The following is a 27,403-nucleotide window of genomic DNA, read 5'->3' as shown; positions in this document are numbered from 1 at the left end:
TCTGCACTCTATCTCCAACAACCATCTCGAGCTTCCTGTTGCATCTCATTTTAATCTCTCTCCCACTCCCACACTAACCTGTCTGCCCTTAACCTTCTCTGAAGAGGCTAAACACAAGTGTTGAGGAAAGATATGTCATGTTCTGCTTGGAATAAATGGTAAAATAAGCAGTAAAATTCAGCTGTGGTTCTGAAGTTTCACCCAGTGAGAATTTAATCATAGAAATAAGAAAAGCTCCATGGCAAAGATCCAATAAATGTAATTTGGTTTTTGAATCTGCCATATTTGGATCACGAGGTTACTTTCAATGTGGCCTTTCTTGTTTTTCCTCCTTCTTTCAATATTTAATTCTTACAACAAGACGACTGTCAGGTCCTAAAAAAGCTGATTTTATTCAGGACTCATTAAGCAACCCCAATATAAACATTAATCTTGATTTCCTGCTCCTATTCTTTATATTCAACATTTTCTATTTAATTTTACATTTGAATTCTTCAAGCCTTTCAATTCACTTTACAATTTGCAATTATAGTCATATTATCTCTGATGTCAATTAAAACTGCCCACAAAGGCATTTCCTGGTTTGGGCAAATTAATCTCACACAATTCCACTCAGTGAAAAAAAACTGGATTCGTCTCATAATTTTACATGTGCATTTAAATGTGACAAAAGCAGCATCGTGGCTGAGGAGATAGTTTAAGATACTTCCCAGAATCTTCTCATGTCTTGCAGCCACCTCTCAGCAAAGTAAGACATTAATGATAAAATTCACAATCACCTTCAATAAAAGTCCGTGAAAAGGGACAGATGTTAAAACTACAGTGTGTGGTTAAATGAGCAAATATATTCACTATTCCAAACCTATTTGATTCCAACTGAAATCTGTGTGCTGAGAAAAAAAAATAATTCTTACATCTCTAAACTATGTCTTTTTGGTGTGAACTTAGAGTATTGTGTTCAGTTCTGGTCACCTCATTATAGGAAGGATGTGGAAGCCATGGAGAGGGTGCAGAGGAGATTTGCCAAGATGTTGCCCGAATTGGAGAATAAGTGTTATGAGGCAAGGTTCACAAAGTTAGGAGTTTTCTCGTTGGAGCGCAGAAGAATGAGAGGAGACTTAATAGAAGTCTACACGATTCTGAGAGGCATGGATGGATAGCCAGCACCTTTTTTCCCCAAGGCAGAAATAGCAAGCACCAGGGGACATCTCTACAAAGTAAAGGAAGGAAAGTTTAGAGGGTTTTTTTTTTAAATAAACGCAGAGAGTATTAATGGGGGCCTGGAATGCCTTGCCAGGGATGATAGAGGAGGTTAAAACCTTGGGGGAATTTAAGAGACTCTCAGGCACATGGATGAAAGAAAAATAGAGGGTTACGAGGTAGGAAGGGTTTAATACTTTTTTTTGGTAGGAGTACATCAGACAGCACATTGAAGGCCGAAGAGCCTGTACTGGGCGGGAATATTCTAAGTTCTACATTCTACAGGTTTCTTCTTTCTTTACTGGGGAAAGTATGCCCCTGTGCTCCTAACAACATCCTTTCTATATTTGCCATGCCTTCTGACCACCTGTAATTTTGACTGAATTCTGCCCTTGATATTGTGTCCATACAAATTGGATCATGCCTGCTGCTTCCCAAAACCCAGAGTAAAATGTAAGGCTCCAGAAGCTGACCTATTTTGTTGGCTTCCAGAACTTCACCCACACATCTCATAAACATCCCAAAACTGCAACACTGCTACCTCAAAGAATATTTTGAGACCAAAATCTGAATCTATAATAATCAAGGTATTGCAGTTCAAGAAGTTCTTCAATGAAAACACATATTAATAAACAAGACCAGGATGCTGTGGTTTGGCAAGTAGGTTGAAATGCATTTTTTTTTCTGTTTTTCCTTGATTAGATGACACAAAAGAATAAGGTATAATCTTCCTTCTCTTGAACAACTGTACAAATCAAATCTCAGTTCACAATCAGATTACAACATTCAAAATTTTAATAAAATATTTTGCAGCACTTATTTGAATTTAGTTGGATGTGATTCAGTAACTATTGGAGCAACATTTGAATTATCGGGGAAGCAAATGCAGCTGGAAGTCCATTACCATTGGTTGGAATTGGTCAGGTTCAATTAACTTGCATAATGCACTTCTCATTTGCCTTGACAATATTTTTATATCAAAAATAAACTTTATTCACAATAAATTTTTCACAAAAGATAATCCATAAAATTCTCTTCCCACCTTTAGTTTTCTATTCATACATTTCCATCACTGTACATTGTTACATTTATTTCGATTTACACCATTGGGATCACTGTGGCATCTTGTCGTTACTGCTGCCCCACCCCGCCCCCCCCCCCCACCCCACTCTGTTGTTTGAGGTGCTTCCCCTGTTTCAACACCTCAATGCTCGGTAATGGAAGGACTCTAGACTGTGGTTCTTCCCCATGGCACCTTCACTTTGTCTGCACCAAGCTTCAGTGAGTCCCTCAGCACATACTCCTGCAGCTCTGGAATGTGGCAGTCGACAGTATACCCACACTGACATCTCTGTGTGCTGAAAGACCAATAAGGTTCAGCAGACCAAAAAGTGTCTTTCACTGAGTTGATGGGTTTCCAGCTGTTCTGGATATCGGACTCTGTGTACATCCTTGGGAAAAGTCTGCAAATCAGAGTCTTCGGTCACAAAGCTACTGGATATGGCAAGAATCCTTGCATCTGATTCCACACACTCTTAGCGAGTTGGGTGACTGTCTCCACTGCACTGCAGTTATCTTGGGGACAATATGCATTGTGGGGGGATGTTCAGGTTGTACAGGAAAGATCTGACTGGGAGGGTTACTCTAACTACCAGCCAGGCCAAGTCCAAGTGGTTGTTAGTGAGCACTGGCAATGAGCCATTCTGCCAGAAGATGTTCTCCTCTCTGGGAACCACTCAACCATGTCCATTGAGTCCTCATATATCAGCATATTTGACAATATCAACCAGTCATGAAAGAGTCTGGGCTTGAAAAAGATAGATGTTTGCAGTCACTGGGATAAACAGGAACTCTACTCTTAGTTTCGCAAATATATCTTTAATGTCCTACTGGAAGTGCATCCTCTACTATTTCATTGGGTTTTATTTCATCTCGAATCTTTGCTGGCCAGCACAAGGCCCTGGAAACTTCGGCAAGTTTAAAGTAATGAAGCCATGTGTTCTTGATTCGGTCTTCTAATTTTGTTAGTATTAGAACTCCCATCATTACTTCATCAGCTTCTCTCCTGACCAAATTTACTGCTTACAATTGATGAAGATTTATCTGTCAACTTGCAGAAATTAAGGACAATAGGTTTATATTTGGTACAAACTCTGCTCCCAAGCCAACAACTTCACACTCTCCCTTTTAAATGCCTGAGATTATTTATGGCGACAGCCAACAGGACTATTTAGTTCCACTTCCATAGTATAATAACTCATTTTCATTCCTGTATCTACCTAATATTGCAATGCCCTTCTGGACAAATTTGTACATACTGTATTCTGTCAATCCTGAATTCACCAAAGTCACCTAATTTACATCATCCCACAGACTCTTCACATGTCAAGGTTCAAGGTTCCTCTTAAGAATGCACCATACCTGATATATTTTAACTTTCACCTGCGATTTGGCAAAAGAGCCGCCATTAGTGTTGCCCAGCGCTCTTTACAGTTCAAGCAAAAGCGAATCGCTTCAGAGTAATCGAGTGTCCATGAATTTGCCTCCAGCGCTCCCACAGCCTCTGCAGCCGCACAGATTCATGTTTGATTCATCGGCAACCTGAGCTCCAAATCCAAACCTCCAATTAGATCAGGACACCTTTAACACCCGAGGCCCTTGTGCTGATCATCACTGACTGTAGATCCAGCACATACAGTATTCACCGTTTAACGTCCATGAAACGTCCTGTGAAATTGGGTGTTATGCAATGTGGACGTTAAGCGAACACCATATTATATACTTAGCAAAGCTATATGGGATATGGTAGTGCACCTGTAAACTTTCTATTTGCAAGTAGGGATTAGTGTGGGGACTGACAAGGGCAGTAGGCAGAGAGCGGGGAGGTGGGATTAGTCAGGGTACTGACACAGGGCTGTGGGGAGAGAACAGGGTAGTGGAATTAGTCTGGGGACCGACACAGGGCTGTGGGGAGAGAATAAGGTAGTGGAATTAGTCTGGGGACTGAAACAGGGCTGTGGGGAGAGACTGGAGCTGTCAGATCAGTTTGGATATACAGTATACAGTTCCTATGGCCAGCAATCACTATCTCCAAACTGCTGGGGACTTGCTCGCAGTAACTGAATAATTATGGGACCACAGAATTATATATGAACGGATGTTAAGCGACTTCGAGGTAAAGTTCTCTCATTTTTTTTAACCCTGGTCTCAGACCTTCTGTCCCTCTAAACCCTTCCAGTCCTGCAATTCTCCAGCAGGTGTCTTATGCGTTTCTGATTTCCTTTTCCAACAATTGGTGGTCATGCCTTCAATTGTCGTGGCTCCAAGACTGGAATGATCTCGAAAATTCTCATTATTTCTGTCCTTTCTTCTCCATCCTGGCCCCACCAGCATCACAACCACTCCCATCATAATTTCTTAAAGAACTATGATGACCAAACCTTTGGCCTCTCACCCTAAATTACACATTTACATACACCAACAAATAGGAAAGTTTGGATTGAAATCGGGCCATTAAGGAAAAGATGGAATGATTAGGGAGATGATAGAAATGTTAAATCATTATCTCATCTCATTATTTAGTTGGGAGTAGAACAGATGGATAACATTATGGATGATGTAATAACTAATGAGACAAATACACTTGAAATCTAAAAAGGGGATGGCAACAATGAATAAGCAAACCAAACTCTAGGAGGATGAAACTGCTATTGCACGAATTCATTTTAAAAGAAGTGATAAAGAGGCATTACCACAAATATATAAGAATTTGTTGGAAAGAATTGGAACATAAGAGGACTAGCAAATCACTAATGTATTCCTAAGCTTAGTAATGAGGAATGGAACACATCCAGGTAATTATTAACCAGTCAGCTTGGCACTGGAACATAGGAACATAGGAAGTAGGAACAGGAGTAGGCCAAAAATGGCCCATCGAGCCTGCTCCGCCATTCAATACGATCATGACTGATCTAATATATGACCTAACTCCACCTACCTGCCTTCTCCCCATATCCCCTAATTCCTCTATCATATAAAAATTTATCTAACCGAATTTTAAATATGTTTAATGAAGCAGCCTCAACCACTTCCCTGGATAGAGAATTCCAAATATTCACTACTCTCTGGGAAAAACTACTTTTCCTCATCTCTGTCCTAAATCTACTCCCCCGAATCCTGAGACTGTGTCCTCTCATTTTAGTTTCCCCGGCCAGTTCAAAAAACCTTCCTACATCTATCCTGTCCATACCCTTCATAATCCTATATGTTTCTATAAGATCTCCTCTCATTCTTCTGAACTCGAACGAATACAATCCTCGACGATTTAATCTTTCATCATAAGTGAACTCCTTCATCCCAGGGATCAACCTAGTAAACCTCTTCTGGACCATCTCCAAAGCCAGTATATCCTTCCTCAAATATGGAGACCAGAACTGGACACAGTACTCCAGGTGCAGTCTCACCAGTACCTTATACAGTTGCAACATTACCTCCCTACTCCTGAATTCAATTCCTCTAGCGATGAAGGCCAACATTCCATTTGCCTTCTTAATAACCTGCTGCACCTGCAACCTAACTTTTTGCGATTCATGCACAAGCACTCCCAAGTCCCTCTGCACAACAGCATGCTGTAGTTTTTCACCCTTTAAATAATATTCAGCTCTTTTATTTTTCTTGTCAAAATGGATAACCTCACACTGACTAACATTGTACTCCATCTGCCAGACCTTTGCCCACTCATCCAGCTTAACTCTATCCCTCTGCCTACTCTCCACATCCTCATTATAATTTGCTCTTCCACTCAATTTGGTGTCATCCACAAACTTGGCTACACCACATTTTGTCCCCTCCTCCAAGTTATCAATGTAAATGATGAACAGTTGTGCACCCCACTTACCACTCTCTGCCAACCTGAAAAACTCCCACTTATCAGACTCTCTGCATCCTGTCAGACAACCAATTTTAGATCCATGCCAATATACTTTCCTGGACTCCACTTTCCTGTAACTTACTGATAAGTCTCTTGTGTGGCACCTTATCAAACGCTTTCTGGAAATCCAAATATACAACATCAACCTGTTCCCCTCTATCCACCGCACCCATTATATCCTCAAAGTTTGTCAAACAAGATCTTCCCTTTCTAAAATCATGCTGCATCTGTATGATTGAACCTTTATGTTCCAAAAGTTTCACCATTTCATCTTTAACGACGGCTTCAAGCATTTTTCCAACTACAGACGTCAATATAATTGGCCGATCATTTCCAGTCTTCTGCCTACATCTTCTTAAAAAATGCGGTGACATTTGCTGTCTTCCAATCTGCCGGGACCTGCCCAGAATCCAAGGAATTTTGGTATATGACCACCAATGCATCAATTATAGCTTCTGCAATTTCCTTCAGAACCCTTGAATGCATATCATCAGGACCAGGTCATTTGTCTGGCTTTAGTCCCATTAGTTTCTCCATCACTACTTCCTTTGTAACAACTATTTTATCAAGGCCCTCCCCAACATTCACATCCTTACCTCCGCACTTGAGCATGCTGGACGTGTCTTCCACCGTGAAGACTGACACAAAATATTTGTTCAATGCCTCGGCCATTTCCTCATTTTTTGCTACCAGTTTTCCTTTCTCATCCTCCAAGGGTCCTATGTTAACTCTGGCCCCCCTCTTCCGTTTTATAGATTTATAAATTTTTTTGCTTTCTGTTTTTATATTTTGTGCCAATTTACTTTCATAATCCTTTTTCCTATGTCTTATCACCCGCTTTGTAACCCCTTGTTGTCTCTTAAAATTATCCCAATCTTCCAGTTTCCCACTGCTCTTTGCAGCTTTGTACACCTGCACCTTCAATTTTAAACTCTCCTTTATTTCCTTTGTAACCACGGTTGATTTTTCCCTCCCTTGCTGCCCTTTTTCCTGACCGGAATATTTTTTTGTTGAGCATTACAAAATATTTCTTTGAAAATCTTCCACTGTTCCTCAACTGTTTCATCAATTAGCCTGTGCTCCCAGTCCACTCTGCCCAATTTCTCCCTCATCCTATGGTAGTCCCCACTGTTTAAGCATAATATATTAGTTTTAGATCTAACTATTTCCCCTTCCATCTGAATGGGAAATTCGATCATACTGTGATCGCTATTTCCCAGATGGTCTCTGACTATTACATCATTTACTCTGCCTATCTCATTGTACAACACTAGATCCAGGAGAGCATTTTCTCTTGTGGGTTCCTTAACATGCTGCTCAAGAAAGCTATCGCGGATGCATTCTATGAAGTCCTCTTCCAGACTCCGACGACCAACTTGATTTTCCCAATCCATGTGGAAGTTAAAATCCCCCATGATGACTGCCGTATCATTATTACATGCCTCACTTATCTCTCTATTTATTTCCTGTGCCACTAAACTATTGTTATTTGGTGGGCGATGGATAACACCCACCAATAATTTTTTTCCCTTTGTTATTCTTTATCTCTACCCAAATGGACTCAACATTATGCTCTTTAGATCTTATATCATCCCTTACTATTGCCTGGAGCTCATCTTTGATTAAGAGTGCAACTCCACCTCCCTTACCATCCTGTCTATCTCTTTTCACCACCTGATACCCTTGAAAGTTTAATTCCCATTTAGAGTCACCTTGTAGTCAAGTTTCCCTGATGGCTACCAAATCATAGGCATGGGTACCGATTTGCGCCTCAAGTTCACTAACCTTATTTCTAATACTGCGGGCATTCAGATAAAGTGCCCTTATGCTCTTTGTCCTTTTAATATCTAGTGACTTCTAGATATGAAAATTTATGAAATCCCTTCTAAAGAAGAGAATAGAAGAATATCTGGGCACGAAAAACAGGGAAATTAAACATCAAAGGATTTCATGAAGCAAAGTCCTGCTTGATTGACTTTATTAAAAGTTTTGAAGTGGTGACAAAGAAGAGTAGACAATAACAATTAATGTAGCACTATTGCAGATTTTCAAAAGGCCTTTGATGAGGCATCCTACTAATGAATGAGTTCCGAAAATGCAGAGGCAAGGATTGTATTGCTAACTGTAGAGGGAACAAAGTGTAGCTATTCACAATGGAAGAGGGTGTATCCTGGTGCTCCACAAGCATCAGTGCTGCACTGAAAGTATTCACAATTTATATTAACCATTTACACTTTGGAGTCAAGAGAAAAATTTCTAAACATTGCAGATAACACCAAATTGGAGTTTGCAGTGTTGTGGGAAGGAGGGAAGATGGCAGTGCAGAGGTTATGGGGAATAATCAGTACAAAGTAAAATTGCAAACTTAACTAGAGGACATAAATAGACCTGAAGAATAGGCAAATAGCTGGCAGATCACTTTCAACACAGATAAAGGTGAGCAACATGGAAGCCCTGCTCAGCATTCAGCATGTGCTCCTGGAACTGAGAATGGCAATGAAATCATTACGTAAAAGGGTTGAATATAGCATAATGCAGAACGAAATGTGTTGCTGTCAGGGTCAGAGTGTTAGGAAGTTGGTGTGGAGCCACGTCCTTGCTAATACTCTGCCAGAAATCTGGTTGAGAGTGGACTCGTCCAAATTTTTTGAGACAGAGCATGCATGATATCGCATATGATGCTGAGATTCTTTTTTGTCCCATATTAATGAAATGGTTACATGGTTCATGGTGTAATATGCCACAAGAGGCAATGATGAATTCTGGTGTGGGTAGACAGGGCAGGAACAGGTAACCAACTGCTCAGTGGTGAGATGTGGAGCTCAGGATGACATCCTGACCTCCTGGTGGGTACCAGCCCCTGCTGGGGACTAGCAGGAGATGCTCCACATGCTGGTAGATCTTACGGATCCAGAAATCTCTCCGATTGTCTCCTGTTGGATGTGCTGGAAGCTGTTGTCATCCCTTGTGTTTGTTTAGCTGCACAGCTCTCTCCATTCCCCAGATTGCTCTGTCACACAGACTCAATGACCATCTCTGAGATTACCACAAAAACCCTTTTTTACACTAGCTAACCAGTAGATTGGCTGTTCAGTGAACCAGTTAAGGAACCTGTTTTTGCCTTTCGCGCTGGTCCACTGTTATCCAGTTCTCTGTGTCCTTTCACACTCATCACAAAGCATCCCCAGGGATAGGGGATTCTATCTTCCACCAGTGACGTCTGAGTGATGCATTGAGCAATGGTGGACTGCCCATTGCAGTGTGGATCGCAATGACTCATGAGGTAAATAAAATCCTTAGTGGATCTTTGTGATTTGGATGCCAATTACCTTAAATCAGAGGGCTGGCCTGGGTTATATGCTGCTCATCGTGGAGGGTGGGGGGGGGGGGGGGGGGTGGTGCTCATAAACTCTCCCTTGTAATGAAGTTATCTAGCATATTGGAGATTACATGCAGGATTCAACCTCATCTTCCATCCCCAATCCTTCACCAAACTATTAGATTTTTAATGTCTCTCCAACCGAAATGGATGTTAAAAATCTAATAGTTTGGTGGGAAGATGGAGGAGGATTGGTGAGTTGGGGTTGAATTAAAGCAGCTCACCCAAAGTGCCTGGAGACACTTCGAGGCACTCTGGTGGTCTCTCAGTCAATCTCCCAGGCCCAGCGGTGCCCACCAGCCCCATCAGAGTGCCACTAATTACTTAACTGCTTCCAATCGATCTGGGTGAGCTGTTTTAATTCAATCCCAACCCCTTAATCATCCTCCAACTTGCCACCAAACTATTAGATTTTTAACGTCTCTGGCAGGAAGGAGGAGGATTGCAGACACACCACAAATCTTCAAGGCGCCACTGCGCTCTCGCCAGCTCCCAAAAACCATTGCATGTGTCACCCCATCAATGGCATGACACCGACTCTGGCCCACACTCCACCGTCTCCGGCTTCACCCGCGCAATGTGAACTGATAAACCAAGACCAGGCCACCCTTTACTGAGCAGGCTAAAAGCCTAGGGGTTCAGGCCCTCTTACCCTCCAGGCCCTTAGGCTTCAGCCTGCTCATCTTAATGGCTAATCTGCCACTGATTCTTCCAAAATATATTCTCTCATTTATGTCCATTGACCCTGTCTCTGCATTCAGCTCACATTCCATGCCATCATCTACATGTTTCATCATTTTATCCTCATTCACATCTTTGTTATAGATAGTGAGCATTTTGGTTCCTAACACCAAGCTCCATGGCATCCCCACTGGTCACAGTCTCTCAACCAGATAACAACCACTGTTTTGCAATGTCTGGATAGCATTCAAAGCTAAGCTTTTTACCATATCTCCGAGCAGGTGACAATAAATCTGTCTATTTCAGAGCATTGCAAATATCTGGAGTGTGGCAGGAATGAAAGCAACCATTGTTTACCCACTGCTCTTTTTGTTTGTACAATAAACAACAGATATGCAAGTCAGTCAATTTTATTTTTGACTGAAATCATGAGAGAAGAATACATATCAAGAAGGGCTCATTCAATATTGCCTGTTTCGTACTGTACTCCAACAATGTCTGCATCTTTACCCTTGTAGACAATGTGGGAGTATTGCTAACTTGGCTGCCTTAAGGATGATTGAGCCCGGTTACAGTTAAGCGATGATGTCACAATCCCATCAAAATATTTCTCCATGGCCTTCCTGTCAGAGAGGTAGAATTACTTTTTCTGATGTCAAAACAGGTGGGTTAAAAATAAATTCATAATGGAAGTCAATAAATCATTCAAAAATTCATTGGATTATACAATAGAAAGACTTGGAAAATTAGGCTGGTTTTTTTTTTTAAACATGCATTTTGTGAACCTTTGCACCACAATATGTATTTAATCATGCTTTCTGATTTTTCTACTTGATTTGCTTCATGCAAGATTTCCAGTCACTGCATAGTTCGTTTCATGGTATTTAATGACTTAGCTGTGCTCAAAGGCCTCCGTTTCTCAAACATATACTGAACAGGCAGAATTACTTTTTTTTTTAAAAATCAATAATCGTCATATAGTCAGAACTAAAGAGGAATTAGAGAGAGGGCAATATTTTGCCAACTACTAATTAGATGTCAGGAAAAGAGAATCAATGAGCTGTGAATGTTTGAACTAGATGTAAAAAATGTCTAAAAAATGAAAGGCAATTAAAACTTTCCATGGTGTGCAGATTCATACACTTCTGTGGGGTCTTTTTAATTTAATGAAATCTCTCTTTTCATCCATGCAAATAGATTGGCACCTGTCACCAATTACCCCATCAATATCTTCAAAGAAGCAGTAAACTGGTATTATACATATCTGATGGCAAGTAACGTTGAGAAACTATATTGATTCAACTATCTTTACCTCATTGATGTTGACTATGGAAAAACACAAACTTTTTTTTCCAAAATTAACAGTAGTTATATAAAAGTAACTAAAAGAATTAAAATGCCAAATAGTAATATATTCTATGCACCCTGGTTTCTTAGTCAGGTCAACAAGAAGATGCTTGGATCAAGAGCTGCAGAAACATCAGCGGGCCTCACAGCAGCCACGGGAAAAAAAGGCAGTCAATGTTTGGAGCCTGAGCCCTTCTTCAGAAGTGAGTTCAAGAGTTTTTTAGATAATTGCAACAATGAGATGCCCGTGAAATAAATGGTTCCCAAGATAAATTTCCTTTGACGCTTATCTGTTCAACTAGTATGACTCAATAGCAAAACTTATTTTTGCATGAAAATTCATGCTATTTGATTGGGACGGTCTATCTAGTATCTATCAAAATCAAATCAGCATTGTGCAAGTAAAGACTATGGTAGACTGAGGAAGAAGGCATCAAAACCTGGTACAAAAATCGTGGTTTCTGATGAAGCATTCTTTTTCGTATGATGCTTTTGATGTTTCAACCACCTCCAGCAAGAGCTTTAAGAAAAAAAAACACAGAAATGCTGGAGGAACTCAGCATTTGAAATGAAAATATAGTCCCCTTGTCTAAAAAGGTGATAGGGAGAATCCTGAAAATTATAGACCAGAGAATCTTATGTCAGTGGTCTGCAAACTATTGGAGAGGATTCTTAGGATAGGATTTATGAGCATTTGGAGAAGTCCAGTCTACTCAAGGATAATCAGCATGGCTATGTGAAGGGAATGTTGAATCTCATGAGCCTAATTGAGTTTTTTTTAAAAAGAGATAGCGAAAGAAATTGATGAAGGTAGGGTAGATGTGATTTGTATGGATTTTAGCAAGGCATTTAAGAAGGTCCCCTTTGAGAGACTCATTCAGAAAGTCATGACTCATGGGATCCATGATCATGGATTAAAAACCATCTTGCATGTCGAAAAACAGAGAGTAGTAGTGGATTGAAACTATTCTGCCTTGAGGTCAGTAGCTAGTGGAGTTCTGCAGGGATCTGTACTGGGACCCTTGCTCTTTATGATTTATAAATGACCTGGATGAAGAAGCAGAAGGATGGGTCAGTAAGTTTGTGGATAATATGAAGGTTGGAGGAGTTGTGGATAATGCTAAAAGCTGTCATAAATTACTGCACAAAAGGATATAAACAGGATGCAGAGTTGAGCAGAAAAGTGGCAGATGTAGTTCAATCCAGAGAAGTGTGAGATGAAGCATTTTGGAAAGTCAAACCAGAGGGCTTAAGAGTATTGTGTTCAGTGGTCACCTCATTATAGGAAGGATGTGGAAGCTGTAGAGACGGTGCAGAGGAAATTTACCAGGATGTTGCCTGGATTGGAAAATAAGTGTTTATGAGGCAAGGTTAGCAGAGCTTGGGCTTTTCTCTTTGGAGTGAAGAAGGATAAGGGGACACTTAATAAAGCTCTATAAGATTCTGAGAGGCAATCATCAGGTGGACAGCCAGCACCTTTTTCCCAGGGCAGGAATAGCTAACACCAGGAGATATCTCTACAAAAGGAAGGGAGGAAAGTTTAGGGGAGACATCAGGGGTATGTATATTATTTCTTTTATATAAAGACAAAGAGTTGTTATAGAAGTTTGAGGTAGAAAGGGTTTAACACTTTTGGTAGAAATATATATCGGCGGCCAAAGGACCAGAACTGTGCTGTAACATTCGATAGGAGGTAAAGATAATAATGTTTCAGGCCTGAGCCCTTCTTCAAGGTATGAAGGTAAAGGTTAAAACCTTCTGTTTTTTGATTCTTAGTTAATTTTGTGCCTCTCTTTAAGAGAACTATTGTTTGTACCCACTAAGACTTGCTCATTATTTTTCAAGATGTGAAGGAAACGTGAGCACAAGAAATTTTTCTTTGAATTTTGTCTCTAAGATTTTGTCTCTTTAAATACCTTTATGTATCTCTGAAGTTTGAGTATGTCTATATATCTTTATCATAAAGTAAATACTTTGTTATTCATTGTCTTGAAAGTCTTAATGCGATGCAATGCAAAATGTTTATCTGTTTAATCAATGAATTAAAGCTACATAAAGTAACAGCCACAGAGTTAGATATGTTGGATTAAAGAGATCAAAAATCAGAATATTGCAGCTCACGCTTTGGAAGATGATACTTTGAAATTATTATATATTAGAATAAGGAAAATGGTGTCTATAATGAGTAAAAAGAAACCAGGTGCCTGAATTAAAAGGCTAGGGAGAAGGAAAACCAGGGTAGGCGAAGGAGTACAGACCAATAGAAAAAAAGTGTTAATATGATATGGAAAGGAGAACAGGAGAGAATTGATTGGGGGAGGGTGTGTTTGGCTCTGTAAATGCAGAGTTGAGGGACAAGGAAAGCATGGGGGGGGGGGGGGGTGCAGCTATTGGATACCAGAGGTTGATATTAATGCAATCTGGTTGGAGGGTGCCCAGTCAGAATATGAGGTGTTTTCCTCCAATTTGTAGGTGGTCTCAGTCTGGCAGTGCATGAGACCACAGACACAGCCTGAGATTACTGGTGTGGGGTGGAGACAACCCCCCACCAGATTCACTAAGAGTATGTAGAGATGGATGGGAGGGTCCTTGCCATGATTCATCCCCAGCAGCAGTGTGACAGAGGTCTTGCTGATTTTTGGGCTGTTCCAGGGAATGAACACAGATTCAGACATCCAGAACTGCTGGAATACCATCAAATTGGTGAAAGATGCATTTAGCCTGCCCAAAACCTTTTGGGCTTTCAGCCCACGGAAATATCGGTGTTAGGAGTGCTGCATGGAGCAGGGAATGGAAATGGGTAGCCACTGAGAGATCCCCATTATTGCAGTGGAGAGAGCAGAAGTGCTCAACGAAGTGATCTTCCAGTCTGTGTCCAGTCTTTCCAATGAAGATGAGACCACAATGGGAGCACTGAATGCATATGACCCCTGTGGATTTACAAGTGAAGTTTTGCTTCACTTGGAAGGACTGTTTGGGGTCTCAAATAGTGGTGAGGGGGTAGCTGTAAGCACAGGTGCAGCAGCTCCTACGGTCACAGAGGTAGGAGCCAAGGGGGTGATTGTGAGAAGGGAGGAGTGGATGAGGGAGTCATGGTGGGAGTGGTCCTTGTGGAAGGAGGAGAGGGGAGGAGATGGGAAAGTATGTCACGATCACTTAGTGGATGGCAGAAATGATGGATGCGAAGACTGATGGGGTGGTAGAAGGGGACAAGGGGAACCCTGACCTTGTTGCGTGTGGGCACAGAGTGTGCCAGGGCAGATAGGAGGGTAATGGAGGATATGCAGTTGAGGGCTGAGTTGATGGTAGGAGAGGGGAAATCACTTTTTTTTAAAGACATTTAGGATGCCTATTCATGAAAATAGGCTTAAGCCCAAAACATTGGTTATGTATTTTTACCTGTGATAGATAAAGGACACAGTTTGACCTGCTGAGTTCCTCCAGCTTTGCTTTTACTTCAACCATAGTGCCTACAGATTTTCGTCTTCTTACTTCTGCTACCCTCCCCCACTTTTCACACTTTCTGTTCTATTCTAGCTTCTTCCCCCTACACCCCCCACCCCCCCGTGCCCTGTTATCTGTCATTTCACCTTTTTTCCTTATTTTTGACAAAGGACCTCGAGCTAAAATATTGATGGGAAATTTCCACCTGTGGATGATGTCTGACCTGTTGAGTTGTTCTAGCAGTTCATTGCTTGCTCAAAACTCCAGCATCTGCAGTTTTTATGTTTCTCCACATAATGAACTCACACAGCACAATAAGAGAACATAAGGTACACTAATGAGGTGATAATGAGTGTTACTGCCTTTAAATGAGATCGAATGATTATTGGTAGAGCAAAACACAAAAGTCTGCATACACTGTGATTGCAGAAGAAACTAACAGGTCTCAGAGTATCTGTAGCAAGTAACGATATACCGTATAACCAATGTTTCGGTCCTGACCCCTTCTTCAAGGTAGGGTGAGAATTGATTGGGGTTTGTGGTGGCTGTGAATGCAGAGCTGAAGGAAAGAAGACAAAGGGAAAGGGAATGAGAGAATCACCGAGATAGAAGAAAGAGGAAATAGGGATGGAGTTGGGATGAGAGGGACTGAGATAAGGGAGACTGTCCAGGCATCCTACAACCTGATAGCATAACATCAACCATCTGTGCACCCTCCAACCAGATGGCATTAACATCAAATCTACTTCAAAGGGACTGGATTGCTTCATTCAGCAGATTCACACTGTCCTCTGCAGTAGCAGGGATCTCCCACTGGCAACCAATTTCAATTCCCCACCCCATTCCCAAGCTGTCATGTCGGTCCATCGTCTCATGCACTGCCAGAATGAGACCAACTTACAAATTGGAGGAAAAACATCTTATATTCCATCAAGGCACTCTCCAACTAGAATGCATTAACACTGACGACTCCCATTCAGAGCTACCCCCCTCCCCCCCCCAATCAATTCTCACCTTTCCTCTTCAGTTCTTCTATCCATGTCCAATGTCTGTCCACTCTCCCTGCTCTTTCTTCCCTTCTCTCCCAGTCCTTTTATTCATGTGCCCGCATACTCTTTGAAGGCTCAAGCCTGAAATGATGGTTATATATCTTTACTGTTGTGCCTGAGATTACTGGTGTGGGGTGGAGACAGCCCCCCCACCAGATTCACTAAGAGTATGTAGAGAAGGATGGGAGGGTCCTTGCCATGGTTCATCCCCAGCAGCAGTGTGACAGAGGTCTTGCTGATTTTTGGGCTGTTCCAGGGAATGAACACAGATTCAGACATCCAGAACTGCTGGAATACCATCAAATTGGTGAAAGATGCATTTAGCCTGCCCAAAACCTTTTGGGCTTTCAGCCCACGGAAATATCAGTGTAGAAGTGCTGCTGACTGGCATATTACAGACTGCAGGATTATGTGCTGAGGGACGCACTGAGGCTTGGGGCAGCCAAAGCAAGAGTCCTTCCCTTACCGGGCATTGAGGGGCTGAGAGCAAGAGAAAGCTTCTCAAACATGTAACATATTTGTGTTAATCTTTAAAGTTAAACTCTTTAGTTATAAAATATATATTTCTTAGTAGAGTAAGTTTATGGACTGGATTCAGGGTCACAGCACATTTCAAGATACACCATTGCACTAAGAGAGAAAGTTCAGTTTTGGAGTCACAGCGTATGAAAAAACAGAGCCATAATGGAACTGAAGTGTTCTTAATTGAAACTCAAGAACTATGTGTGGTTCTTAAAAAGCATTTTTGTGTACATTCAGCATTATGCCGACAGCTCTTTCAAAGCTCAAGTACCATTTGAATGACCTGTGTAGACTTTCCAGAGTCATTACCACCTAAACAGAGATGAGGTCAGAAGTTTTTGTGGATATGAAGTGGAAACTTGTATTTTGGACAGAAATGAAACAGAAACAGTCGTGATGTTGTGTCACATAATTTTAGAGAAATATATATCTGGAAGAGAGAGGGATATTTTGAAACAAGTTGGAAGAAACCCTGCCTCCCGTGAATACAGGATTGCTTTCTCTGTCAAGAGAAGTTTCAAAATCCTTTGAAAAGGATCAGTGTTCTTCTTATTAAAAAGAAGGAACACCCAGTGGTATTGTCAAAGAAAATAGCCACACTTATAAGAGAGTCAGCCTCATTTGTGTCCAGAGGAACGGTCACTTTTGGTTAATACTTTAAAATTATAGCCTCGCCAAACGAACCCAGCTCAGCGCGGACATTGGCAACTTCAGGGGTTTCTACGAGGCTCTAAAGGCTGTGTACGGCCCCTCACCCCAAGTCCAAAGCCCGCTGCGCAGCTCAGACGGCAAAGTCCTCCTCAGCGACAAGATCTCCATCCTCAACCGATGGTCAGAAAACTTCCAATCTCTTTTCAGTGCCAACCGCTCAGTCCAAGATTCCGCCCTGCTCCAGCTCCCTCAACAGCCCCTAAGGCTAGAGCTGGATGAGGTCCTCACCCAGGATGAGACATATAAGGCAATCGAACAACTGAAAAGTGGCAAAGCAGCAGGTATGGATGGAATCCCCCCCAGAGGTCTGGAAGGCTGGCGGCAAAACTCTGCATGTCAAACTGCATGAGTTTTTCAAGCTTTGTTGGGACCAAGGAAAACTGCCTCAGGACCTTCGTGATGCCACCATCATCACCCTGTACAAAAACAAAGGCGAGAAATCAGACTGCTCAAACTACAGGGGAATCACGCTGCTCTCCATTGCAGGCAAAATCTTCACTAGGATTCTCCTAAATAGAATAATACCTAGTGTCGCCGAGAATATTCTCCCAGAATCACAGTGTGGCTTTCACGCAAACAGAGGAACTACTGACATGGTCTTTGCCCTCAGACAGCTCCAAGAAAAGTGCAGAGAACAAAACAAAGGACTCTACATCACCTTTGTTGACCTCACCAAAGCCTTCGACACCGTGAGCAGTAAAGGGCTTTGTCAAATACTAGAGCGCATCGGATGCCCCCCAAAGTTCCTCAACATGGTTATCCAACTGCACGAAAACCAACAAGGTCGGGTCAGATACAGCAATGAGCTCTCTGAACCCTTCTCCATTAACAACGGCGTGAAGCAAGGCTGTGTTCTCGCACCAACCCTCTTTTCAATCTTCCTCAGCATGATGCTGAACCAAGCCATGAAAGACCTCAACAATGAAGACGCTGTTTACATCCGGTACCGCACGGATGGCAGTCTCTTCAATCTGAGGCGCCTGCAAGCTCACACCAAGACTCAAGAAAAACTTGTCCGTGAACTACTCTTTGCAGACGATGCCGCTTTAGTTGCCCATTCAGAGCCAGCTCTTCAGCGCTTGACGTCCTGTTTTGCGGAAACTGCCAAAATATTTGGCCTGGAAGTCAGCCTGAAGAAAACTGAGGTCCTCCATCAGCCAGCTCCCCTCCATGACTACCAGCCCCCCCACATCTCCATCGGGCACACAAAACTCAAAACGGTCAACCAGTTTACCTATCTCAGCTGCACCATTTCATCAGATGCAAGGATCGACAACAAGATAGACGACAGACTCGCCAAGGCAAATAGTGCCTTTGGAAGACTACACAAAAGAGTGTGGAAAAACAACCAACTGAAAAACCTCACAAAGATAAGCGTATACAGAGCCGTTGTCATACCCACACTCCTGTTCGGCTCCGAATCATGGGTCCTCTACCGGCACCACCTACGGCTCCTAGAACGCTTCCACCAGCGTTGTCTCTGCTCCATCCTCAAGATTCATTGGAGCGCTTTCATCCCTAACGTCAAAGTACTCGAGATGGCAGAGGTCGACAGCATCGAGTCCACGCTACTGAAGATCCAGCTGCGCTGGGTGGGTCACGTCTCCAGAATGGAGGACAATCGCCTTCCCAAGATCGTGTTATATGGCGAGCTCTCCACTGGCCACTGTGACAGAGGTGCACCAAAGAAAAGGTACAAGGACTGCCTAAAGAAATCTCTTGGTGTCTGCCCCATTGACCATCGCCAGTGGGCTGATAACGCCTCAAACCGTGCATCTTGGCGCCTCACAGTTCGGCGGGCAGCAACCTCCTTTGAAGAAGACCGCAGAGCCCACCTCACTGACAAAAGGCAAAGGAGGAAAAACCCAACACCCAACCCACCAATTTTCCCCTGCAACCGCTGCAACCGTGTCTGCCTGTCCCGCATCGGACTTGTCAGCCACAAACGAGCCTGCAGCTGACGTGGACATTTACCCCCTCTATAAATCTTCGTCCGCGAAGCCAAGCCAAAGAATAGTGAAAGATACAGATTCCATACCTCCTAAGGAAAATAGGAGGAAATGTGTGGAAAACCACTCATATGGAGGACTGATTAATTTTGTTCATGTGAAGGAACATTGTTTTGAAAATTACTCTACAAAAGAAATTAGTGAATTTAAAAGAAGTCTGGTGATTTGATATTTCAAAATACTTCATTATTGCTTTTGAGCAACAATTTAAAGAAATCTGATGCTTCTCTCTTGCTTCTTAATTTCTTCTGAACCACAATTTTGAAAGATCCTCAACTTCAACAAGATGTTTGAAACTGGACTTTAAAATTGACTTTTTCAGAATCAAGCTTAAACTGTAATAGTTCAGGATTTAATCTCACACACACACACACCCCCCCACTCTGTGTGTGCGTGTGTAAGTTAGAGTAAAGTAAGAAATGTTATGTTATTAATAGTATAATAAAAAAATTATTGTGAATTGACCACTGTCTGGTGAATTTTCCATTGCTGTTCCTTTGTTGGTACTAATAAGATTTTATTAGTTCATAACAAACAGGAGATGGGGGAGTAATAACAAAGTGCCACAATAGTGTAAATAAAAATGAATGTAACAATGAGCAGTGAATGAAAATTTATAGATAGGAAACTAAGGGTAGGAAAAGACTTTGAATGGTTTTCCTTTTGTAAATAAATTATTGTGAATGAAGTCTAATTTTGGTTTTAAAAATTGGTTATATATTTTCACCTTCTCTGGATGCTACAAGGACCTGCTGAGTTTCTCCAGCACTTTTTTGTTTCTACTTTGATTTATTAGTGAAATTGTTTTCCGAGTCCTGGAAAGGGCTTTCAGAACAAGGCTCAAGGAAATATTTAGAATTAGTGGCATCCTTTACAAAGGACGAGATTACTACTTCAAAATTTAAATTTATTGTCACAAAAGTTGTTGATCCAAAGGAACCCTCAAGGGGGGAAACCTTCAAAATTGACAAACTGATACCAAACAGACTGTGTAATTGAAATGGAAATAAATCTCAGAATGACAAGAGAAAGTCAGATTGTTTGATGTTAAGATGCCTCCATCACTGGAAGTTCCATCCTCTGGTAATCCTGCTCTCAAAACACAAAATACTATCAGAATCAGAAGGTATTGTAATGAACATGTTTCATGAAATTCATTGTTGTGAGGCAGCATATTACAGTACAAATATTCCTAATAATTTTTAAATAAGTGAATTGGTACAAAAGAGGAGAAAAAGTAAGGTTATGTATGTGGTTCATTGTCCATTCATAAATCTGATGGCAGAGGGGAAGAAGCTGTTTTTTTTTACCGTTGGGTGTTCACCTTCAGGCTCCTGAATCTTCTCCCTGAGAAAGCAATGAGAAGAGGGCATTGCCTGGTGGTGCGGGTCCTTGATGATAGATGCTACTTTCTTGAGACACTGCCTCTTGTAGATGTCCTTCATGGTGCTGGCTGAATTGCGACTCTCTGTGGCCTTTTGCTATCCTGTGCATTGGCACCTCCACACCAGACAGTAATGCAATCAGTCAGAATGGGCTCCACCTTAAATTTCCAAGAGTCTTTGGTGACATATCAAATCTCCTCAAACTCCTCAGGAAGTATAACAACTGGCGAGCCTTCTTTGCGATTGGCTTGACATCAAGGCCCCAGGATAGACCTTCGGAGATGTTGACACCCAAAAATTTGAAGTTCCTTACTCATTCCACTGCTGACCCCTCAATGAGGACTGGTTTATTTTCTCCTGGCTTCCCCTTCCTGAATTCCACAATCAGTTCCTTAGTATTGCTAACATTGAGTACAATTTTGTTGTTGTGACACCACTCAACTATTTGATTTGTCTCACTCCTATACACTTCCTCATTGCCATCTTTGATTCTGCCAACGACCGTGGTGTCATTGGCAAATTTGGAGAAGGCATTTGAAATGTGCCTAGCCACACATTCATGGGTGTGTTGATTGTCAGTGACCTTGTTACCAATGCACACTGATTGTGGCCTTCTGAAGAGGAAGTTAAAAATTCAGTTGCAGAGGGAGATGCAGAAGCCTAGGTTTTGAGGCTTGCTGACCAGTACTGAGTAGCATTGAAAGCTGAGTGTAACCGATGAATAGTAGCCTGATTTACGTGTTGCTATTTCTAGGATCCAGGGATCAGTAGAAAGTGTAACAAGCCCAGAGGACCCCAAAACCCAGCAGCAATAGATATTCACCAAGGCAAATGGTTACTTAAACAAAAGTTGCTTTTAATTATCTTTACACATGAAAACAAGGATCATACTTACATGGAGAGGAGAGGACTGGAGGGGTATGGGCCGGGTGCTGGTCAGTGGGACTAGGAGGGTGGGGATTTGTTACGGCATGGACTAGAAGGGCCGAACTGGCCTGTTCTGTGCTGTAAGTGGTTATATGGTTATGTGGTTATACTTTAACATCACTATTGACTTAACCCCCTTCTCATTCTAAGTGCACATGTATGTAGTGTGTATGTAAGTTCATAAAAGTTCTTTGATTCACAGTTCTATCTCACTTCTCATTCCTCCAAATTCACTGGCTGCAGGCAATTCTTAGACTGTGCACAGAATTTAACATTTATGAAGTTCACCAGGCTTTGGTGCTTGAAAGGTAAATGGTTATCACTCAGGAAGGTTCTTGTCAGTTTTCAGAGAGAGATTTGTTGCTCACAAACTGATCCCTTTTAATCAGCCACATCAGTGTCTTGCTGAAGAAACTTGCCCCATCAGGGTTCTCCAGATGATAACCTCTTTCTTTCAGGTCACCACAGAGTTCCTTTTCTGTTTTTCTCATTTCAAGTGAAACGTTAGGCAGCCAGTCCACTCCTCTTGTATGGACTACAAGGGCTTTCACCAGGCTGAACTAAGCACTCACAACCCGTCTTAAAAATGGGGTTTTTCCTCAAGCTTTCCAGCTTGTCCTGTTCTAGTCCCAGCTGTTGCTGCTGACTGTAGTACTGCTGAACTGATCTCCCTCTCTCTCAGAGAAAACCCTGTTTCACACCCTCCCTGCTTGCAAAAACCACGTGACCCTCCTAGAGCAGCAAGCTGCAGTCCCAGACAGCCTGAGGCTTCAAACTACTCCTACAATCTTCTTCATCTGTTTCCTTTCAAAACAACAATCCATTAGTAGTCTCTTGGGCACTCCTCAAAGTTTTGGCAGAGGCCCCCAGGAGCCACCCTATCTGGCTTAAGAGCTTCAGTATTTTAAATGAGATCTGTTCTGAAGTGTTTGCAATGTGACCTACACTAAAAACCCTGCCCAAATTAATCTCCCCAAAACATATCTATATGTAATACAAACTCATCATAATCTGTCACACGAGCTAGTGAGATTACATCTGCTGTGGGGCAATTATGGTATTAGGTGACTTGCAGTGAGTCCAGGACTTTATTTAGATAGCAATTAATTCTGGACATGCACAAACTCTCAAAGCATTTTATCTCAGTAGATGTGATAGTCATTGAAACAGCTCACTCTTGGGCACCTGTATGATAAATACCCTTTTCCAGGAAGTGGGAACCTCCTGCTGCATCAATGAGAGATTCAAATATCCATGAACACTACAGCTAGTTATTAGGTACGCCATCAGGGCCTGATGCCTTGCGTGGGTTCACCATCATGAAAGATGTTTGATGTTGGCCTCAGAGACAGGTATCATAGCATTGCTAGCTTCTACAGGGATTCTCATTCGTACCATTGAATTCTCCTTTTCAAAGTGAGCATAAAAGGTATTCAACTCATCATGTAGTGAAGCATCACAGCCATATATGATGTTAGGTTTCACCTTGTAGGATGCAAATAGCCTACTGTTTGATCTAATAGCCTACAAGCCCTGCCATATCTAGTGGGTATCTGATCTATTCAGTTGGAATTTGCCTCATTGCTGCTAAGATAGCTTACCGTAGGTTGTACCTGGACTTGTGTAGAGATCTGGATCACCAGTCTTAAATGCCATCAATCTTGTCCTCAGCAGGTTGTGATCTTTTGATTCATCCATGGTTTTTGGTTCGCGACTCACTGTTCGTGCAAGTAAGGTCACACTCATCATGCAGGTCCTGATGAAGTCAGTGACAGTCATGGCATCTTCATTCAGGTTTGACGATGTCCTGGTATATGGTCCAGTCTGCCCATTCAAAGCAGTCCTGTAGACACTCCTCTGCCTCCCTTGACCATATTTTCACCATCTTTGCCACTGGTGCTGTAGTCCTTAGTCTCTGCTTGTTCGCCGGGAGTAGAAGAACAGCCAGGTGATCAGACATGCCAAAGTGCAAGCATGGGATGGCTCGGTAGACGTTCTTCATGGTGGTGTAGCAGTGGTCAAGTACATTGGCTCCTTGGTTGTGCAAGTCATAAATTGGTGATAGTTTGTCAGAGACTTCTTCACCGCAAACTTTCAAATCAGGCATAGTGACTAGTCAAAGGATCATTGACCTGAAATGTTATTTCTGTTTCTCTGTCCATAGATGTTATCTGAATAGCTGAGCATTTGAAATCTTCTCTCTTTTAACTATAGATTTTTCAGCATTACAAATGTGTTTTTAAATTGTTGTCTGTTTTCCATTACATTACCACCACTTAGTTGGTCTTCTTAATACTGGCAGCAGGTACTCACTTTCAACTTCAGCAATCAGTCCTTCCTGTCAATATACCTGCTGTTTCAAGCTGGCTAAAAACATGCACCTTACTCCCACTCAGCAAATACCAGCTACCTCTCAGGCTTCAATTCCCTCAACCCAGCATCTGTTCGAAATCTTTCTGAAGAGTTTCATCACCCCTTTTTGTTGGGAACACACATTTCCACAATGCCACTTACTGCTTGCAAGAAATGTTAGATAAATTGTAGTAAAACTTAGGTGTCAATATTACACAAGCAGAAATGCTATTGACTTAGCAACTTTGATTTCCTGTATTAAAACAGCACCACAATAATTTCATCTTATCCAAAATAAAAACAAAGTTGGGTTAGAACATCAAAATCTGCTTGGCTTCACAAAAACTGGAACACAACCCATAAATCTTGCATGCTCAGTTAAATAATTAAAGTTACTTTTGAAAAACTGCTTCTTATAAATGTTACAATGGCCACAACTGAAATGAAAACTATATGTTCATTGTTTTTGTTTCATTAGGTTGAATCTTAGGAACAGGCTGTCTTTTCTATGGTAATTTTGTGACATTGTAAAACATAATAGGAATTGTGTTATGAGCCCAAAGGACCCCAAGACCCAGCAGCCATAGATATTCACCAAAACAAATGGTTACTTAAACAAAAGTTGCTTTTAATTGTCTTTAAACATGAAAACAGAATCAAACTTTAACTGAACTTAACCAACCTAACTTAACCCCCTTCTAATTCTAAGCACATGTGTATGTAATGTGTGTGTAAATTCATAAAATTTCTTTGATTCACAGTCCAATCTCACTTTTCATTCCTCCAAGTTCACTAATTGCAGGCAATTCTTATTCTGTGCACAGAATTTAACATTTATAAAGTTCACCAGGCTTAGGTGCTTGAAAGGTAAACGGTTACTGCTCAGGAAGGTTCTTGTTGGCTTTCAGAGAGAGATTGGTTGTTCCAGGACATCCACAACTAATGTACTTCCATCAGCCATAAAGTGTCTTGCTGACAAAATGTGCCCCCTCAGGGTTCTCCAGATGATAACTTCTTTCTTTCAGGTCACCACAGAGTTCCTTTTTGTTTCCCTTATTCCAAGTGAAAAATTAGACAGCCAGTCCTCTCCTCTTGCATGAACTACAAGGGCTTTGACCAGGCTGTATTAAGAACTCACAACCTGTCTTCCAAATGGGGTTTTCCACATGCTTACCACCTTGTCCTGTTCCAGTCCCAGCTGCTGTTGCTAGCTGTAGCACTCTAGAAGTAATCTGTGTGTGTGTGTGTGTGTGTGTGTGTGTGTGTGTGTGTGTGTGTGTGTGTGTGTGTGTGTGTGTGTGTGTGTGTGTGTGTGTCTCTCTCTTTCTCTCTAAGAGAGAAAGCCTGTTTGACTCTCTCTGCTTGCAAAACCACAGGACCCTCTTAGAACAAGTTCTCTTCCAGGCATTCTGCAACTCCAACAAGATCTTTCATCTGTTGCCATTTGTAAACAACGATCCATTAGTGAAGTCTGTTGAACACTCTTCAAAGCTCTTGCAAAAGCTGTGGAGCCAATATGTCTAGCATGAGCAGAGCTCCAGTATTTCAACTAAGATCTGTTTTAAAGTGTTTGTATGTGACCTACTCTAACAAATGTTATAGAGTTCATTGTTGTGTATTGGCTTATGTGTTGTGTGGTTTTGTGTTGAAAAGTGACAGTTTGCCTTAGAGAGCCAAGGTGAAGGTAGACTGCTGAGAGTGGGAGACAGACTGAGCATGTGCAGAAAATTATCTAAAAATTTCTAGACTTGGATGATAAACCACCACTGGGGGTGCTGTGGAGTGGAAGAAGACCCAAAACATAAGTCATTGTCTGGAAGACAGTTTAGAATGTTGGGATTTCAAAAAGGGATGAACATTCTGAAGGCAGCCAGAAGGATCCAGACCAAGCCAATTGTTCCTCTCTCTGCAAGCAACACAAGTCAACTTCGAATTTTGTGCTCTCTTTCAAAGATCTTTTGGCTTCAGTTTACCAAACAAACAATTTTGTTTATGATCTTTGCTTCAGTTGAGATTGAAGTTCTGTGAGACTTGTGTGTTTTGTGTCTAAGTTTTTCTGTGGGCTGGTTGGAAATATAAGACTTTAATTACATGTGCTATATTTAGGCTGGGGAATTTATTAGTGTTGCATTGTTATAGAAATTTGCATAGTAACCAATGAGCATTGTTATAAAGGGGGGGGGGGATTTTGAATTAAAGTTTGAAGGTGAATGTTTGTTAATAAAGAAATTGTTCATCTTTATCCCTGTGTGATATGCCTTCTTTGTGGTTGATGGTTTGATCTTGTAACACAAACCTTTCCCAATTTATCTCCCAAAAACATATCTATATATGCTGTCACAATAGTCAGTCTTTTCTTTGGCATCCGTCACAACATGTTCAATAATTTACCAATTTCCTTTGCTGTCTAGTTAATGAGCTTTTGCTTCAGTACTGTGTTTTTGTAATATATATTTGTCTATCTAGTTTCGAACAAGTGGTGGGTCTAAAATGACTGAATTGGTGAATACATTAAAACTACAGTGAGAGAACAGAGAAAAAGGAACAGAGAATTCCCATGGAAGTGGTTTGTTGAGTTGTTTTCTATGAGTTTGCACAGTATTCTGGGCCTGTTCTGCAATTTCTATGTTCTGTGGTCATTTTTTGAAGAGAATGTGCAGTGGAATAGTTGTGTGGAGAAACAAGAAACTGTAGATGCTAGGATCCAGAGTTTAAAAAAAATAAACTCCTGAAAGAAACTGAATCCAGAAACAGAATTTATTATCGTGAACAAGTCATGAAATTCTGCAGCGTCATCGTGCAAACATAGTATGATTGAATTTCTCATTCAGATGAAAGGGGAAATAGTTAGATCTAAAACTAATATATTATGCTTAAACAGGGGTGACAACCATAGGATGAGGGAGGAATTGGGCAGAGTGGACTGGGAGCACTGGCTAATTGATGAAACAGTTGAGGAACAGTGGAAGATTTTCAAAGAAATATTTTGTAATGCTCAACAAAAATATATTCCGGTCAGGAAAAAGGGCAGCAAGGGAGGGAAAAATCAACTGTGGTTAACAAAGGAAATAAAGGAGAGTATAAAATTGAAGGCGCAGGTGTACAAAGCTGCAAAGAGCGGTGGGAAACTGGAAGACTGGGAAAACTTTAAGAGACAACAAGGGGTTACAAAGCAGGTAATAAGAAATGGGAAAAAGGATTATGAAAGTAAATTGGCACAAAATATAAAAACAGAAAGCAAAAAACTTTATAAATATATAAAATGGAAGAGGGTGGACAGAGTTAACATAGGACCCTTGGAGGATGAGAAAGGAAAACTGGTAGCAAAAAATGAGGAAATGGCCGAGGCATTGAACAAATATTTTGTGTCAGTCTTCACGGTGGAAGACACGTCCGGCATGCTCAAGTGGGGAGTTAAGGATGCAAATGTTGGGGAGGGCCTTGATAAAATAGTTGTTACAAAGGAA

General features: G+C 41.5%; 1 protein-coding gene and 1 long non-coding RNA gene across 3 annotated transcripts in view; one reads left to right on the top strand and one right to left on the bottom strand.

The window, feature by feature from the left end:
- Positions 1-27,403, bottom strand: part of LOC138740377 (SH2 domain-containing protein 1A-like) — an 89,719-nt gene that overhangs the window by 45,278 nt on the left and 17,038 nt on the right. The window lies entirely within an intron of this gene.
- LOC138741665 (uncharacterized) lies at positions 10,806-26,553 on the top strand. 2 transcript variants are annotated; one of them, XR_011343646.1, is made up of 4 exons: positions 10,806-10,854; positions 11,388-11,460; positions 11,628-11,740; positions 26,403-26,553. It is a non-coding gene; the product is annotated as an uncharacterized lncRNA (long non-coding RNA). The 2 variants fall into 2 exon arrangements; XR_011343645.1 differs by lacking the exon at positions 26,403-26,553 and having other exon boundaries at positions 11,628-11,797.

Source organism: Narcine bancroftii, chromosome 8, assembly GCF_036971445.1.
Source record: "Narcine bancroftii isolate sNarBan1 chromosome 8, sNarBan1.hap1, whole genome shotgun sequence".
Lineage (NCBI taxonomy): Eukaryota > Metazoa > Chordata > Chondrichthyes > Torpediniformes > Narcinidae > Narcine > Narcine bancroftii.
This window is presented reverse-complemented; position numbering and strand designations above follow the sequence as displayed.